The 16,255-nt window shown below is 41.8% G+C and overlaps 2 long non-coding RNA genes across 2 annotated transcripts in view; one reads left to right on the top strand and one right to left on the bottom strand.

Moving 5' to 3' along the window:
* Positions 1–1,675: 1,675 nt before the first annotated feature.
* LOC143367121 (uncharacterized) lies at positions 1,676–2,502 on the bottom strand. The gene is made up of 3 exons (XR_013084986.1): positions 2,351–2,502; positions 1,971–2,120; positions 1,676–1,885 (listed from the first exon to the last, which is right to left on the bottom strand). It is a non-coding gene; the product is annotated as an uncharacterized LOC143367121 (long non-coding RNA).
* Positions 2,503–3,785: 1,283 nt separating this feature from the next.
* LOC143367129 (uncharacterized) overlaps positions 3,786–16,255 on the top strand; it is a 418,577-nt gene continuing 406,107 nt past the window's right edge. Inside the window, exon 1 of the long non-coding RNA XR_013084994.1 lies at positions 3,786–3,832. This is a non-coding gene — a long non-coding RNA (uncharacterized LOC143367129). The remainder of the gene's footprint in view (positions 3,833–16,255) is intronic.

Here is a 16,255-nt window from a genome sequence, read left to right as displayed (position 1 = left end):
ACAAAATAAATTTTTAGATTAAATGTAGGTATATAAATAAATTTGTATTATTTACCGTCCAACAGGGCGTCGTCCTTTACATTTTCCTAAAAAAATGAATAAACAATTAATTAGTAACAAAGATCAAAAGTTCATGAAAGCTGCGTATGATAGACGAATGTCATATATGTAGCGCAAGGGTACGTATTGTTCCATTGCAAATTGGAAATTAGGAATTAGGAAATATAAAAATATGAAAACTGAGATGTATGATGTGAAATTACAAAAACTACATTACATTACATTACAAAATATATTTCTTTCTTCTCATTACTTCACAAGCCTTTCCATTATTATTATTCAATACAAAAAACTGTAACGTATTATAACATTATTTTGTGAATGATTCGCATTGGTAACTAGTAGTAAAAGAAGAAGATATTGCACACGTTAAAGCATATTCTATATATAACTTATAACGCCAACGATTAGACATATACCAAACATATCTGAGTTGAAGGTAAACGAACATGCAAAGTACAACATTTTGTAAGTCTTTGGTAGGTACTTTGCCTACGTTAAGTGTCAGTGGGCGTAGACCGTATCTGTATAGCAAGTAATACAACAAGAACATATTGGATACATAGAAGCATATTTTATATTGTTTCATACTTCTAATCGCTGGCATTACAAGTTATATAGAATACGCTTCAACGTGTCTAATATCTTCTTGTTGTATTACTTGCTCCACAGTTACGGTCTACTTACACTGATAGTTAACATAGGCAAAGTGTCTACCAAACACTTTCAAAATGTTGTACTTTACATGTTCGTTTACGAGATACAGTATTTCCTCGTTAGCGACTCGATTTTGTGTACACGATACCGACTCTTCGCTATCCCCACCACTTTTGTCTCACTCTTACCCGGCGAAAGCTGGAGCGAGATGGAACGAGAGCCAGCGAGAGGCATTGAAAGCGAGCGAGGACGGTACGAGACCGACGACGCGTTGATGTTTTGTCTCGCTCCGTCTTTCGGACGCCTGACATTCCGTCCTTTGCGCTTGCGACCATCGCGCACGCTCGCCGCGCACGCAGTGTTCCATCTCGCTCCCCCCTCCGGCCAGAAAGAAGCGAGAAACGAACACACGGAATTAGGGTTCTGTTCACGATACCGACTCAACGCCGGTCCCGACCAGCGAGGCGCTAACGAGACAATACTGTATGTTTGATATATTTCTAAGCGTTGGCGTTATAAGTTAACGTCTGCAATATCTTCTTGTTTTACTACTAGGTACAATTGTGAATCATTCACAAAATAATGTTATAATACGTTACAGTTTTTTTTATTGAATAATAATAGAAAGGCTCGTGAAGTAATGAGAAGAAACATATTTTGTAATGTAATGTAATGTAATTTTTATTTTTATAATTCGAATTTCCTATTACCAATTTGCAATTGAACATTATGTCTTTTTTCTATCATATCTATCATACGCCGCGTGTAATCAGATTTTAAGTGACGAAAAAATCTCACGAATCACGAATAAAAATAATGAATAATAAAAATAAATCTCACGAATAAAACTAGCGAATACAGATACCGGGCTAGATTATATTATGAATTACTATAACTCTGGTATGATTATATATGTGAATAGTATATTTTTTAATACTTACATTATTAGCCATGTCGCCGGTGGGCAGTCACGATCGAGAATGAGCTTCCTCACATGTGCAACGATGAGGCGAGCTCCTCCGCTGCTCTTTTGTTTTTTAAGGTGCCCGCTTTTCGCATAGATACGGACACATTCTGCCGCGGGCTTTTTGAATTGTTGATTTTTAAGCCGGGAAGCTATCAAGGGAGATGTGTTTTCCGCGTACTTTCTTCACTAATGTGACGTGCTCTACATTGCAAGCAGTTCACCATAAATAATCTATTTTCTGAATAATGCTTAATTCTATGTCTTTTGACAAATTTTGGCGATTTACCTTATTTAACAAGTTTCCAGAAACTTGTGCGAAACAAAATGCTCGTATCTCATAATGCTCTGTCTATCTATCTAATCTTCTCCGGACAACCTCCAAGCCTGTGCATCCTCTTCATTTCTGTCCGTCCAAGCCTGTGCGACCCCTTCATTTCTATAATATAATATAAGCTTTACATAAAAACTCTAAATTGCTGATATACAAATATCTGCCAATTTAAATACAATGCAATTTGTTACAACAATATATTATTTTGTTCATGCATGGTACAAATTTCCAGAAACTTATGCGAAAGCAGATACTTCTCTGTCAAACCTTCTCCTAACAACTTCCAAGTCTGCGACTTTACATAAGAAATCTATTAAAAAATTTTGGCGAGTTACCTTGTTAATTGAGACAATAATTCAGTCTCCTATGTGGTGTAAAAACTCGTGACATTTCAAATTTGGACAACTTACCTTATTTGACACTTGGCAGATTATGATGGTTTGATACTTGGTAGGTTATAAAATTCAAAATAGTATACATAGGTATACAGTGTCAACGTTATAAGTTGCATCCCGCGCGCGCGCGAACTTGTAACATGGCAACACCGCCTCACGGGCGCATTCCACTACAACCATGCGCCGATACTTCCGCCATCTATGAGCCAATGACGAAAGTTTAGGGTCTCTTAGGTGCCAATAGAGAGTGCTTTTGACTTTCGTCTATAGCGTTTATGGCTATATTCAAATAATTGCGTGAGAAAGGTGAATTATATTTTATATATATTTAATTATTTATTCAATAACAAACACATGAAAACGTGATATGAACTTTACAATAAAAACGTGGCAAATTCAAAATGGTATGTGATATATGTATCCACAGCTGTAGCGTGAGAGCTTGTCTATAGTCGGAGATAAAGTGAGAGTGAGTGTATAGAATGACTGTGTGAATTTGGTAATAATGGTGAGTTAGTTATTTGTCCACTAGTGGCATGACGGTGATAGTATGGAAACGCCAAAGTTTCCAGTGATAGCCACACGACAGTGAATATTAAATTTGACGTAGCAGACGGGTAAGAAAACGGTAGTCATTTTAAGAGTGCAACCGCGCCGATCCCGTTATCCACGTATGCAATGGTCCAGCAGCGGTATTAGACCTCGCTGACGCGTTAGTGACCCGGGTTGATGAATTTGAAGCATTTTTCGCATAACTTTTGAACTACAAAAAATATCGGAATGCAATTTGCGCCATAAAATGGGGACATATTATCCCCTTCTAATGATGGAAATTTTACCAAATTTTATGTTTACTTAATTTTTCTTTTTTGAATTATTTAACCATAATTGTTGCGACAAGCCTTTTGCAAACTGTTTATTTAAATACTTTATATAATGCTCTCTTTAAAATTCATGGCGCCGATGAACAGTAGGCTAGTTGTCCCTGTATCATTACTTTCACAAATTGGTTTCCTTTTTTTGCGATTTTATCCTTAGTGTAGTGCATTCACAGATCGGAAGTAAGGGGTAACTAATGGGATGTGTCGCTGTTTCTCTAGCATTCTTTGAATTTTTTCTACAATTTTTGTGACTGAATGTTTTAACCCATTAGATATTATACACGACGCCTGTAGTGGCTTCCGTTTATGTCATCTTTTGGAATGGTACATGAAAATGCGCAGGCCGGATGCGCGTGATTATTATGTGGTCCCCTCCTCGAAGTGACAGAAAACATAACCTATATGCTATACCAGATTTCATAAAGATGAAGTTGCGGCGTAATAATCATATTTTGGAAGGTTGTTAAGTCATACAAAGTTCACAAATATAGCGCAAAAGAACGAAATAACCAATAAACATTTATTGTCATGTAGCATATAGGTTACATTTTCTGTCACTTCGAAAAGGGGACCACATAATGATCACGCGCGTCCAGCCTGCACATTTTGACTAGACCGGGCGGCCGCATGGAAGGGTACGTTCCCTACCCTGCAGTAATGGTATTTGGAACCACAGATGGGCATAAAATTATTTTAAATAAAAAATTGGTTTCCAATAAAAGGCAGAAATTTTATTCGAAACCAATCAAATATAAATAACCCGGAGTTATTTATTATACGAAGCGCCGTAAATAATGTTTTCATTCGATAGGAATTCATCAGAAGCTTCGAATAATGTTCTCCCTTTCATTTATATTTATATCCGAAAGTTATTTAAAGCTGGGCGAGCCTCGAGCGGCTTTGATCGAAGCCGTCGGCTCCTCGAGTCGAGCGACAATAGGGCCCTTTACATGGACGGTCTTGCGCGCGGTCCGGCCCGCGGGCCGGCGCGCCACACGCCGCGCGGCCCGCAAAAGTACGCGAGGCCGGATCGTGGCGCTCCTTCGCGCGGGCCAGAAGGTCGTACCCGTCACTACTTAGAGATAGCGAGTTCGGGCTCCCATTTCTACGTCGACTCCAGATGCTTTGTACACGATCCACCGCAGTGGTGTATTGTGTTCTACCTGTTCGATGTATATTATCAATCTGCGAAACGATCGACAAGACACGATCGCGATATACGTTCGCGAAAAGTATACAAATTCCTCGATATACCTGGCCTATAAGGGATATCATAAATGCTGTTACTGTAGGGTACACTGAAACATCTGTTTTTACGAAGCTAAATTTGGTTGACCTGAAGGTGCTATAAATTCTAGAAATGGTTTATGACTCAGTTATAACGAGTGTAAAATTTTACAAGGGTACATTAAAAAATGTCCAAATGTTTCCCCGGCAATGCGATGGCAAATGAAATTGCAGTTAACACATTCACTGTTGTGACGATCATAAATATTACTATCAACGGCAATAATTACCATGTCACTGCTTGTTTTAATATAAAAACTAATATTGATAGACGATAAATACATATAGGTATGCAAGTGATGTTATGTCTAAGATAAATGATGAAGAGATGTAATATGCAAGATGTTTTGAAGAAGGGGGGTAGTCTTCTGATTGCTCGTGATGCAGGTCAAATTTTTCACCCACGCTCTTGCGTGGCGCGCAGCAAGAAAGCACCACAGTCCTGCCCGCGCGCCAGAAAGCACCACGCTCCTGCCCGCGCGCAAACCTCGAATCCAGAAGAGTTTTCATAAGAGACAGAAAAGGTAGTTAGAAAAGGAAAAAACGATACTTGGAACCAGGCTCGTTGCGCGCCTCAGGATTTCCGACAGTGCGGACGAGTCTGAGGCGCGCGACGAGCCTGGCAGCCGATCCTGGCAGCCAAGACTCCAAACGCAACGCCGTCGATAAGCCGTGCCTCGATGGGTTTCGAGGACTTCGACCCTCGAGACCAGGGGGGCCGTACCATGTTGCCCCCTAAGACGTGGCGAATAAAAAATTCTACATTTCGCACCGGATCTTGGCGAAAGTGACGTGGATCGTTTCCTTATGTTTTCCCGATGAAAATGGTCCAAAAAACGACACAAATCGGATTGTAATTAAGGAATCTTCATAATAAATTGATTTCCATAACTTCGTTAAAAATAGTCCGATTTACATGATATTTGTGATCATTTTAATTGGGAGAACGCCAGGAATCCATTAGTGTTGCTTTCATATCGATACGACGAAGAGTAAAGAATTTCTCAATACGTTGTAATGAATATTTCACCCTCGACTGTGGGTCGCCGACCTCGATTCGCTGCGGTTGGCCAAGGATTCATACCTGTTTCAGAAAAACTGTATACTTTATTCTTTATCGTATCGATATGGAAGTGATACCGATGGATTCTTTACGTTTTTCAAATGAAAATTATACCAAATTTCATGTAAATCGGACTATTTTTAACGAAGTTATGGAAATCAATTTATTATGAAGATTCCTTAATTACAATCCGATTTGTGTCGTTTTTTGGACCATTTTCATCGGGAAAACATAAGGAAACGATCCACGTCACTTTCGCCAAGATCCGGTGCGAAATGTAGAATTTTTTATTCGCCACGTCTTAGGGGGCAACATGGTACGGCCCCCCTGGTCTCGAGGGTCGAAGTCCTCGAAACCCATCGAGGCACGGCTTATCGACGGCGTTGCGTTTGGAGTTTTGGCTGCCAGGATCGGCTGCCAGGCTCGTCGCGCGCCTCAGACTCGTCCGCACTGTCGGAAATCCTGAGGCGCGCAACGAGCCTGGTTCCAAGTATCGTTTTTTCCTTTTCTAACTACCTTTTCTGTCTCTTATGAAAACTCTTCTGGATTCGAGGTTTGCGCGCGGGCAGGAGCGTGGTGCTTTCTGGCGCGCGGGCAGGACTGTGGTGCTTTCTTGCTGCGCGCCACGCAAGAGCGTGGGTGAAAAATTTGACCTGCATCACGAGCAATCAGAAGACTACCCCCCTTCTTCAAAACATCTTGCATATTACATCTCTTCATCATTTATCTTAGACATAACATCACTTGCATACCTATATGTATTTATTGTCTATCAATATTAGTTTTTATATTAAAACAAGCAGTGACATGGTAATTATTGCCGTTGATAGTAATATTTATGATCGTCACAACAGTGAATGTGTTAACTGCAATTTCATTTGCCATCGCATTGCCGGGGAAACATTTGGACATTTTTTAAAGTACCCTTGTAAAATTTTACACTCGTTATAACTGAGTCATAAACCATTTCTAGAATTTATAGCACCTTCAGGTCAACCAAATTTAGCTTCGTAAAAACAGATGTTTCAGTGTACCCTACAGTAACAGCATTTATGATATCCTTTATAGGCCAGGTATATCGAGGAATTTGTATACTTTTCGCGAACGTATATCGCGATCGTGTCTTGTCGATCGTTTCGCAGATCGATAATATACATCGAACAGGTAGAACACAATACACCACTGCGGTGGATCGTGTACAAAGCATGTGGAGTCGACGTAGAAATGGGAGCCCGAACTCGCTATCTCTAAGTAGTGACGGGTACGACCTTCTGGCCCGCGCGAAGGAGCGCCACGATCCGGCCTCACGTACTTTTGCGGGCCGCGCGGCGTGTGGCGCGCCAGCCCGCGGGCCGGACCGCGCGCAAGACCGTCCGTGTAAAGGGCCCTATTGTATCGTTCATCGGCACCCGTCTAATCTGCAGCGCGAGGTTGCTCGGCGATGTGTCATCCATTATACAAAAACGGAATTTCTTTATTTTTCATCGTATCAATATGAAAGTGACAGCAATGGATTTCTTGCATTCTCCCGATTAAATTGACAAAAAAAAATTTAAATCGGACTACTTTTAACGAAACGTGCTTTCAATCCTGCAAACAAATTTTATGCGTAATATCGTTAACTGAGACAGTGAGAGCAAACAACGGACTAACCCACATTCTTTTCGAAATTGAGGTAGTAGCAATAACGTATTCCAACTTGGAACCATATTCTTGAGCCCGGTGTGCGCCATTATGGGGTGACATACGTTAATATCATCTTTTGAAACGATACTTCACTTTTGTGGCTTAGATACGCAGATGGCGAAAAATCAAGCCAACCCTGTCGTAGCTAAAATTATTGAAATTGAGACGGGTACGAGACCAGTCGACACATTGTTTTCAAACCTCGTTACACAGTAATCTGGGGTGCGAGTGGTAAATCGGCCGTAAACGCGGAGCACCCGGCTCGCTTACCCGAGCCGGGAAATTCCGAATAGCTCTTTGCGACGTTAATTTGAAAGCGACCATTCTAGAAATGAGCTGATTTTGTAGGTAGCACATCAAGGAACTGTTTCTGGTTATGTATAAAAACGGCAGAATACTAACATCGTATATCAATCAACTACAGCGGTTTTCGGTAACGAACGTTTCGAATCGCTTCGTGTGTTATTCAAACGAGGAAGTTCTGAGTTATTATTTTGTCATAACTGTCGTCTATTTTGCACAGAGACATAGAATATAATTTTACAATATTCAAAGGATGTCTAAGACTTTCCAGAACATCCTAATTCGAATAAAAGTTGAAGCGAATTCGAAACTTTCGTCCGGAATTTAAAGAGAATCTCGAGGTATCGAGATCTCGCGGTATCGAGATCTCGCCCGAATTTTGCCAACTTGTCTCGAAGCTCTGGTTTCTGAGCCCCCGGTGACCGAGTGCTACGAACCGCCCGATAGCCCAACGCCCGGTCACGTCGTCGGTCGCACGTTCGTAGAGTTCTTAACTCAACTGTGATTGAGATTTTGTGGGAGCAAAATTGTATTCCATATTCTTCCAAAATTCTAACATTTATTAATTAAAATGAGGCATAAATCCTTTGGTAACTGTAGTTAACAAAATTCGAATTCGTAAAAGATTTAGCATTTCAACTTTGACTGTTTTTTTCGTCGATGTTTCCAGCGATGCATCGTTTAATTGAAAATATATGTATTGCTTGTAGCTGATTTAACTACGTTTCCCGACGACGTACTACTTTTAAAAAATCTCGAATTTAACGGTTAATGGTGACTATTTGGCGAATCGTGAATGATTTGGGGTGGAATGGCTGATATGTTTATCGAATGTTAGTTGATCAGAGTTTTCCTCGTTAACGTTTTTGGTGGCTCTAAAAAGGGCCGTTGGTTGCTGGCCCTGAAAAAAGGGCCATTATTAATATGTTACAGATGTTGTTCGAAGTGGCCACCGTTTTCCCTTAAACAGGCATGCGCACGCTTCACTTTATTGTGGAATACGCGGTCCAACGTATTCCCTGAAATCCTGGATATGGCTGCAGTGATGCTCATCTGCAGCTCCTGGATGGTACGCGGATTTGTGGCGTAGACCTCGCCCTTCAGCGCACCCAACAAAAAAAAATCAGGGAGCGTCAAGTCCGGTGATCGTGGTGGCCATAAATCCCGCCAACAGTCCCTTTCCTCGGGTTCCAATAGGGAAATAAACTGCAACAAAAGTTCCGGATACTTACCTGCAGTTATGGTGGTGTCGAAGAAATGTGGTCCCACAATTCGCTTACGCGATATCGCGCACTCGACTCCCACCTTCGCCGAATGAAGGGGCTTTTCCCGGATTTCCCTTGGATTCGCCGTGGACCAGTTCCTGCTGTTTTGGTTGTTCACGTGGTCATGTAAGTGGAACCATGCTTCGTCGGTGAAGAATAGCCTATCTGAAACAGAAAATCCTTCTTCCTCCAGAAGATCTAAAAACCATTTACAATACCTGCGTCTCGCAGCATAATCGAGCTCCTTTAGCAGCTGCACCGCGTGGCATCGATATGGACGCATGTGCAGCTGTTGTGTTGCAAGACGTGCGCTTCCATATGAAAAGCCGCACCGCTGCTGCAGCTTCGCCAACAACGTATGCGGCGCTTCCTCCAGAATTTGACGCACCTCGGCCAGCTTCTCGATCGTCAACACCGTCGACTTGCGGTGGTGCTTCCTATTCGTCAGGCTCCCATATTCTCGGAATTTCCTCGCCAAACGGCTAATCGTGCTTTTATTTGGTACTGGAGAACCTGGGTATTTCTCCCGAAACGCCCCTTGGCACTCCAAGTACGATCTCGTGCGCAAATAATTTTGCACGAGAAAGCTTCTCTTCTCCACTGAATACATAATTAGTGTGTACCTAATATATGTATTCCCGTAGCACTGAAAAGTACTGGTAAGCTTTGATCCAATGAGTCGTTTAGGCGTAGCGCTGAAAAGTGTTGATTGTCGTGTTGGCGATTCAGTGTAACACTGAAGAGTACTGATGCTCTGCTCTGATTTCGCCCTATGAAGTGCTCTGCTTCCGTGCTGCGTCAGTACTCATTTTCACTTCGCAAAGCCGGCCCTTTTATAGGAAATGGTGTTTCCCCACTGATCCTTATCCCCAGGATAAAATCGCAAAAAAGGAAACCAATTTGTGAAAGTAATGATACAGGGACAACTAGCCTACTGTTCATTGGCGCCATGAATTTTAAAAAGAGCATTATATAAAGTATTTAAATAAACAGTTTGCAACGGCTTGTCGCAACAATTATGGTTAAATAATTCAAAAAAGAAAAATGAAGTAAACGTAAAATTTGGTAAAATTTCCATCATTAGAAGGGGATAATATGTCCCCATTTTATGGCGCAAATTGCATTCCGATATCTTTTATAGTTCAAAAGTTATGCGAAAAATGCTCCAAATTCATCAACCCGGGCCACTAACGCGTCAGCGAGGTCTAATACCGCTGCTGGACCATTGCATACGTGGATAACGGGATCGGCGCGGTTGCACTCTTAAAATGACTACCGTTTTCTTACCCGTCTGCTACGTCAAATTTAATATTCACTGACGAAAGTCAAAAACACCCTCTATTGGCACCTTAGAGACCCTACACTTTCGTCATTGGCTCATAGATGGCGGAAGTATCGGCGCATGGTTGTGGTGGAATGCGTACGTGAGGCGGTGTTGCCATCTTACAAGTTCGCGCGCGCGCGGGTTGCAACTTATGACGTTGACCCTGTATATATGTACAATGACGGACAACGATCCCTGCCGAATGATTCCGAGAGTCGACGAATCGACGAACGAAACATATGTTTGTTCATCGGTGTGCGTGTAACGCGTATACGTATTATGTTTGACGAAAAAATTCCTTGGAGAATCAGAATCAGAAGAAAAACCATATCGCAACTGACAGATCCATGAGACGATATTACGATATCTCTGTTATGCGAGGACCGATTTTATTGAAATTGGTCTTATTCGAAAGCTTATATGCGGTTCACATAAGAAAAATGCCTTTAAATTTAGAAAATATTGCAGGCGTGATGAGATATTAAGGAAATAAGTTTCTAGTTAGGTTGGAATGGCTCCGCAACGTGTAAAGGTATACGGTAGCGACAGTCGATATATACAGAGTGTCTTTCCTGTACTTGGCGTCGAGACGCTTCCGCGTCTCTAGATCTCAAGGCACTCAAGAAGATCGCGCTCGGCACGTGTCGCTTGCACCCCACTTTGGATCACAGCGTTTCAAGAGCGAGAGAGAAAGACACACATTCCTTTTCTCTCTCGTCTTCCCGACGTTGTCCGAAGCGCCGAGCTCACAGACACGCAGCTCCGACGTAGTGTGCGTGCGTGGTGGGAGAAATTCTCGAGGAAACCCGTCCTCATTCTGGCATCACTGCGCTGCGCTGCGTGCGCCTCCTTTTATACCAGAAGATTGGCGGCCTGGCGCATGCGCAGCAAGTCGTTTCTCAATATTTCGCGTTTTACTCGCTTAATACATATTATGTTGTTTTGCGCTTTCATCAGTATTTATATTTAATTATTCTTAACATCTCTATAATATTTATTCTTTTAATATTCGCCTAAATCATAAATTATATATAAAAGTATTTACACAGACGAGGTATCAAGAGGCACGGTAGTGTCTCGCGCCAAGTATATATAGGTATACAGGGTGTCCCACTAAGGAATGGACAGCGCGATATCTCTTAAAGTATTGTCGATAAAAATGTAAAAAAAATAGGGAATTGCATGGTTCGAGGGGGCCCATTTATTAGCGCGAACGAATTTTGTTTTGGATTATTATTTTAAAAGATACGATGGTCAAGTTCGGTTTTTCAAATGGAACTATTTTTTTTGAAGACCTGAGTTGATAGTGCGTTCCAAAACAAATTCAATAAGCTTTAATGTATACACTTTATTTCCACTGGTTTTTAAGATATTGCGCTTGCAAATTTACTGATTTTCACTGCAAGAAACCCCTCTGGAATGGCAAAAACCGGGGGCGGTCTTACTGGCGTAGAAGCAAGTGCGAAATAAAAGTAACGATGCGCTTCTCGATACCGCAGATGTACCTACCTAAGTAGCATTTCTGACGGAAAAGAATTGTCCAGCCTTTGGGCCTGCCATTTCTGGCGTAGACCTTTGGCAGGTAAGTATCCATTTCAACAGGCAGTGCGACCCGTGGCGCCAGTAAGACCGCCCCCGGTTTTTGCCATTCCAGAGGGGTTTCTTGCAGTGAAAATCAGTAAATTTGCAAGCGCAATATCTTAAAAACCAGTGGAAATAAAGTGTATACATTAAAGCTTATTGAATTTGTCTTGGAACGCACTATCAACTCAGGTCTTCAAAAAAAAATAGTTCCATTTGAAAAACCGAACTTGACCATCGTATCTTTTAAAATAATAATCCAAAACAAAATTCGTTCGCGCTAATAAATGGGCCCCCTCGAACCATGCAATTCCCTATTTTTTTTATATTTTTATCGACAATACTTTAAGAGATATCGCGCTGTCCATTCCTTAGTGGGACACCCTGTATGATGCACCCGCCTCAGTCGGCGTCCGCGAATCCTTTAATTGGGTTTGAATCCTTGGAATACGTGAGTCCGAAGTCCAATGTTCCACGCAGGTATCGTAGTACCACAGACGAGGTATAGAATAGACCTATCAAGCAATGTATTTTTGTGTCGCCGGTTTAGGGGGTCCTAGGACCCCCTTGCCATTTTAGTGTCGCATGCAACGTTACCGGTGAAGTCTCAAAACAGATTCAACGGAAAAGAACGGAGGAAGAAAATAAAACGATATCACATTCGTATTTTAACCTTGCTGTCCTATACCTGTTTATTTAACGCAAAACAAATTTATTTAACATACAAATTTATATAAACAACAACATTATTTGTGGAAGACATGCTTTCATGATGTAACGTGGAATACCTCGCAAAGGAATTGTAACTTTGTATATTTCAATAAAATGCTGAAGCAGAGAGGACTTTAAAAATTGTGAAAAACTCAACAGTTTCAGTATCTCGCTGAAATATTCCAACTTGCACTTATTCTTCCATCTTAATACTATATTCGTATTCTGGGGTTCGGTAGGAACAATCGAACAACATTTTAAGTTACATATTTTATTCTTACATTATCTACCATAGTATTGCAAGTTAAAGAAATTCTTATATACGACTAGAATATTTGACAATCGCAGCCATCGGCTCGGTTCTCACCGATTACCAGGTCTCACCGCGAGGAGGTTGCTGCGCTTGGAGACCCGTAGAGAGATAGATGGAATCAAAGTTCCATCGATCTCCCTGTACATGAAGCCTACTAAACCAAAGAGATGGATGGAAACAAAGTTCCATCGATCCCTTCGATTTAGATATAGAATCTAGGGAACTGCCAAGCTCAAACTGCTAATCACTCGATTAAAAGAAATTCAGGAAAGAAGGAAAGGCGAAGGGTAAGCATGAAACAAGTATTGGACGGCGCAGTTCCTACCACCCTGCTGTCCAAGTCGAAAGGGAAAAGCGCTCGGCGCCTCTCAGACGATTCCTGTTGCTCCGATGCGACTCGTCAGGAGCAAACACTTGACCTGACTCAAGCCGTCCAACACGGAGATTGGGTAATCGAACCGGGTGACTTACGCAGGCAGTGTACCAAAAGGTGCACCCCCTACGCCCGAAACTTTTCCCTTTGGACAAGAACACCAAGGGATGAAACTGATCCACCCATACCGATTCCATGCTCAGTCACTTGCTTCCGCAAACGGAAGCAGCGGTAACCTCCTCATCACAGATGAGGAGCCAATAAACGAACAACAAAGTTAATGATTTAGTGACTGCTTGGCAATTTTACATGGGACCTTAAATACTTCATACTATAATAAATTAGCCTAGGCTTCCTTAGATGTCTTCTTTCACTGTCACTTTGCACGATCACTTTTCACTATCACTTTTCACTAGTTTCTTTTTAAATATATCGTGTTATTAACTCCATTCCCCGAGTAACGGTGAACCTGAAAAGCTGAAACAATCAACTACTATATGTTAGTAACGGTGTGGTCGGCCTGGAAAAAAATTAAGGAAAAGCTTATTGAGCTGGAGACGATCGAGATAATTTCGACCAACAGCAGAGCACGCACGAGCATGCAAAACCACCGCAGAGATAAGTACTTGAAGGAAAGAGCAGAGAATGTAGACCCATCGATGAGATGCATGACAGAGTGACAGAAGTCACAAAAAACCATCGAAGACATAGACGAGATGAAATGAATCAGGGAAAACCATCGAAGACATCGACGAGATGATATGAATCAGGGAAAACCATCGAAGACATCGACGAGATGAAATGAATCAGAGAAAACCATCGAAGACATCGACGAGATGAAATAAATCAGGAAAAACCATCGAAGACATGAAATGAATCAGGGAAAACCATCAAAGACATCGACGAGATGAAATGAATCAGAGAAAACCATCGAAGAAATTCACGAAAATGAAATAAATCATTTAAACCCATCGAAGAAATGCATCAAATAAAACAAATCATGCAAACCCATCGAAGAAATACACAAAATAGAACGACTCGCGCAAAATTCTCGAAAGTATGCATGGAAATAGGACAGATGATGGAAAACGACCGAAGAAATCAGATTTGACATTCGCAAAACAATAAAATTTTAAATGACTTACCGAACCCCAAAATTTCATCAGCACCAAGCGAATAAACGAACCCAGGCCAGAGGGGCGAGAGGCTGGCGGAAGAACCAGGGCTGAAATCCTGACCAGGTCCCCAGCAAGTTCAGCAGTTCCGAATGGTCCAGGTGGCTCGGCAGCTCCGGGGGGAGGGGGAGGAAGAACCAGGTCCCCAGGAAGTCCAGTGGATCCAGGTGGCTCGGCAGCTCCAGGGGGGAGGGGGAGGAAGAACCAGGGTTGAACCCCTGACCAGGTCCCCAGGAAGTCCAGTGGATCCAGGTGGCTCGGCAGATCCAGGGTTCCCGGAGGTCCTTCAAGCCCGGAGGACCGACGACGACTGAGTACATGAAGATCTGTGAGCTCCTTATGTAGACTTCGAGGAATGATGTCCCCCGATCAAAACAAGGTCGACGGTTAGTTACAATTGCGAAATCCAGCGAATTCTTCGGCAAAAATGGATTTTCGGCTAAAATATCCATTCCAGTGGCTATTGCTGTGACAAATAATGTTAACAACATTTACACTAACCGCCCAGTATAAATTATTATTAACTATAATCGATAGAACTCGAGATATCAAGCAATTTGTAACATTTGTTCACATCACTAACACGTAGAGGCACGGTACTCTATGAAACACTTTTTGGCAGGCACAGGCACTGACTCTACAATCGCGTTGCACACGATTACAAAATCATTTTCTGTTTTTAAACATCCTGCAGTTTCTGAAAAAGTCTTCTAAGTAACGGGTATATCTCAATGGAATCCTGTTAAATTAAAAGGCCTCCCACATGGTCCAGTAATCGATGAAATTGATGCGCGAATTGAGACACGAGATAATATGCACTATGCCATGCACACACTTCACTGAACCGATGAATTTTTCAGGGCTAGACAAACTTTTATTTCACAATGCGGGTTTCAAAAGTAACTCGATTTGCAGTTGCATTCATGCACCATAAGACACTCATGCATCATGCAACTTTCTGCGAGACCTTTAAAATTAGATTTTACTGTAAATTTCAGTGTTGGCGGTAAACTAATATTAGGGGCAAACGGAATCCAATTATTATTATTTCACTGGAATGATTAAACAGTGCATTAGAAAGTTGTGGGAATATCAGTAACAGCGTGAATTTTTAATACTTTTTTCGGCGCACGATACGTGAAAGGGTTCGCAAGGGTACGCAAAGTGCTAATAAACAATGTCATCTTGCAATTTATAGCTTGCACGGGCTTTGAAGAAATGCCATTTCTGAACGCCATAGTGTCTTGATCCACGAAATGGATTTTCGGAGAGAAATCCGCGTGAGTCGTTGACCAACCGAGCCAAAGCATACCGTAACAAAAGCCTACCCTCTTATGTCAAACTCTCTCTCTAAACAAGTCACACGTATACAAGTACGCACACACCTTTCAGCATTTCAACACATTTCAGAGTAGTTGCTGAGTTGGACGCTGTTCATGAACAGAGGTCGCTAAATTCAGTCCTGAAATTATGGGTCGGTAACACAGATTGGGTGGCGACACGAAGTCCTATAAGGTGATGGGTCTATTCTATACCTCGTCTGTCGTAGTACCCGCTTTGCAGCCTGCCAGTGAGTTTCGTCGTAGTTGTTCTGAAACTGACTAAAATAACTAACAGCGTGAGCTATGTCTGGTCGTGTAGCCATAGCTAAATAGTTCAAAGCGCCCATTAATTTCCGGTAGGGGAGCCCGCGAATATTTTATTTCCTTTCGTCCGAGTCCGTTGATTCAGTACAAAAACTGAGCTTTGTACCGGGACACATCGGCGTAGAAATAGGTTTTGCTACTTTCATTCCAAACCGATTTAAGATATCTAAGATGTATCCTCTTTGAGAAAGGTTGATTTTGTCCTTTTCCCGTTTTACCTCAATACCCAAACAATAC

This window comes from Andrena cerasifolii, chromosome 3 (genome assembly GCF_050908995.1).
Source record: "Andrena cerasifolii isolate SP2316 chromosome 3, iyAndCera1_principal, whole genome shotgun sequence".
In the NCBI taxonomy this organism is placed as follows: domain Eukaryota; kingdom Metazoa; phylum Arthropoda; class Insecta; order Hymenoptera; family Andrenidae; genus Andrena; species Andrena cerasifolii.
This window is presented reverse-complemented; position numbering and strand designations above follow the sequence as displayed.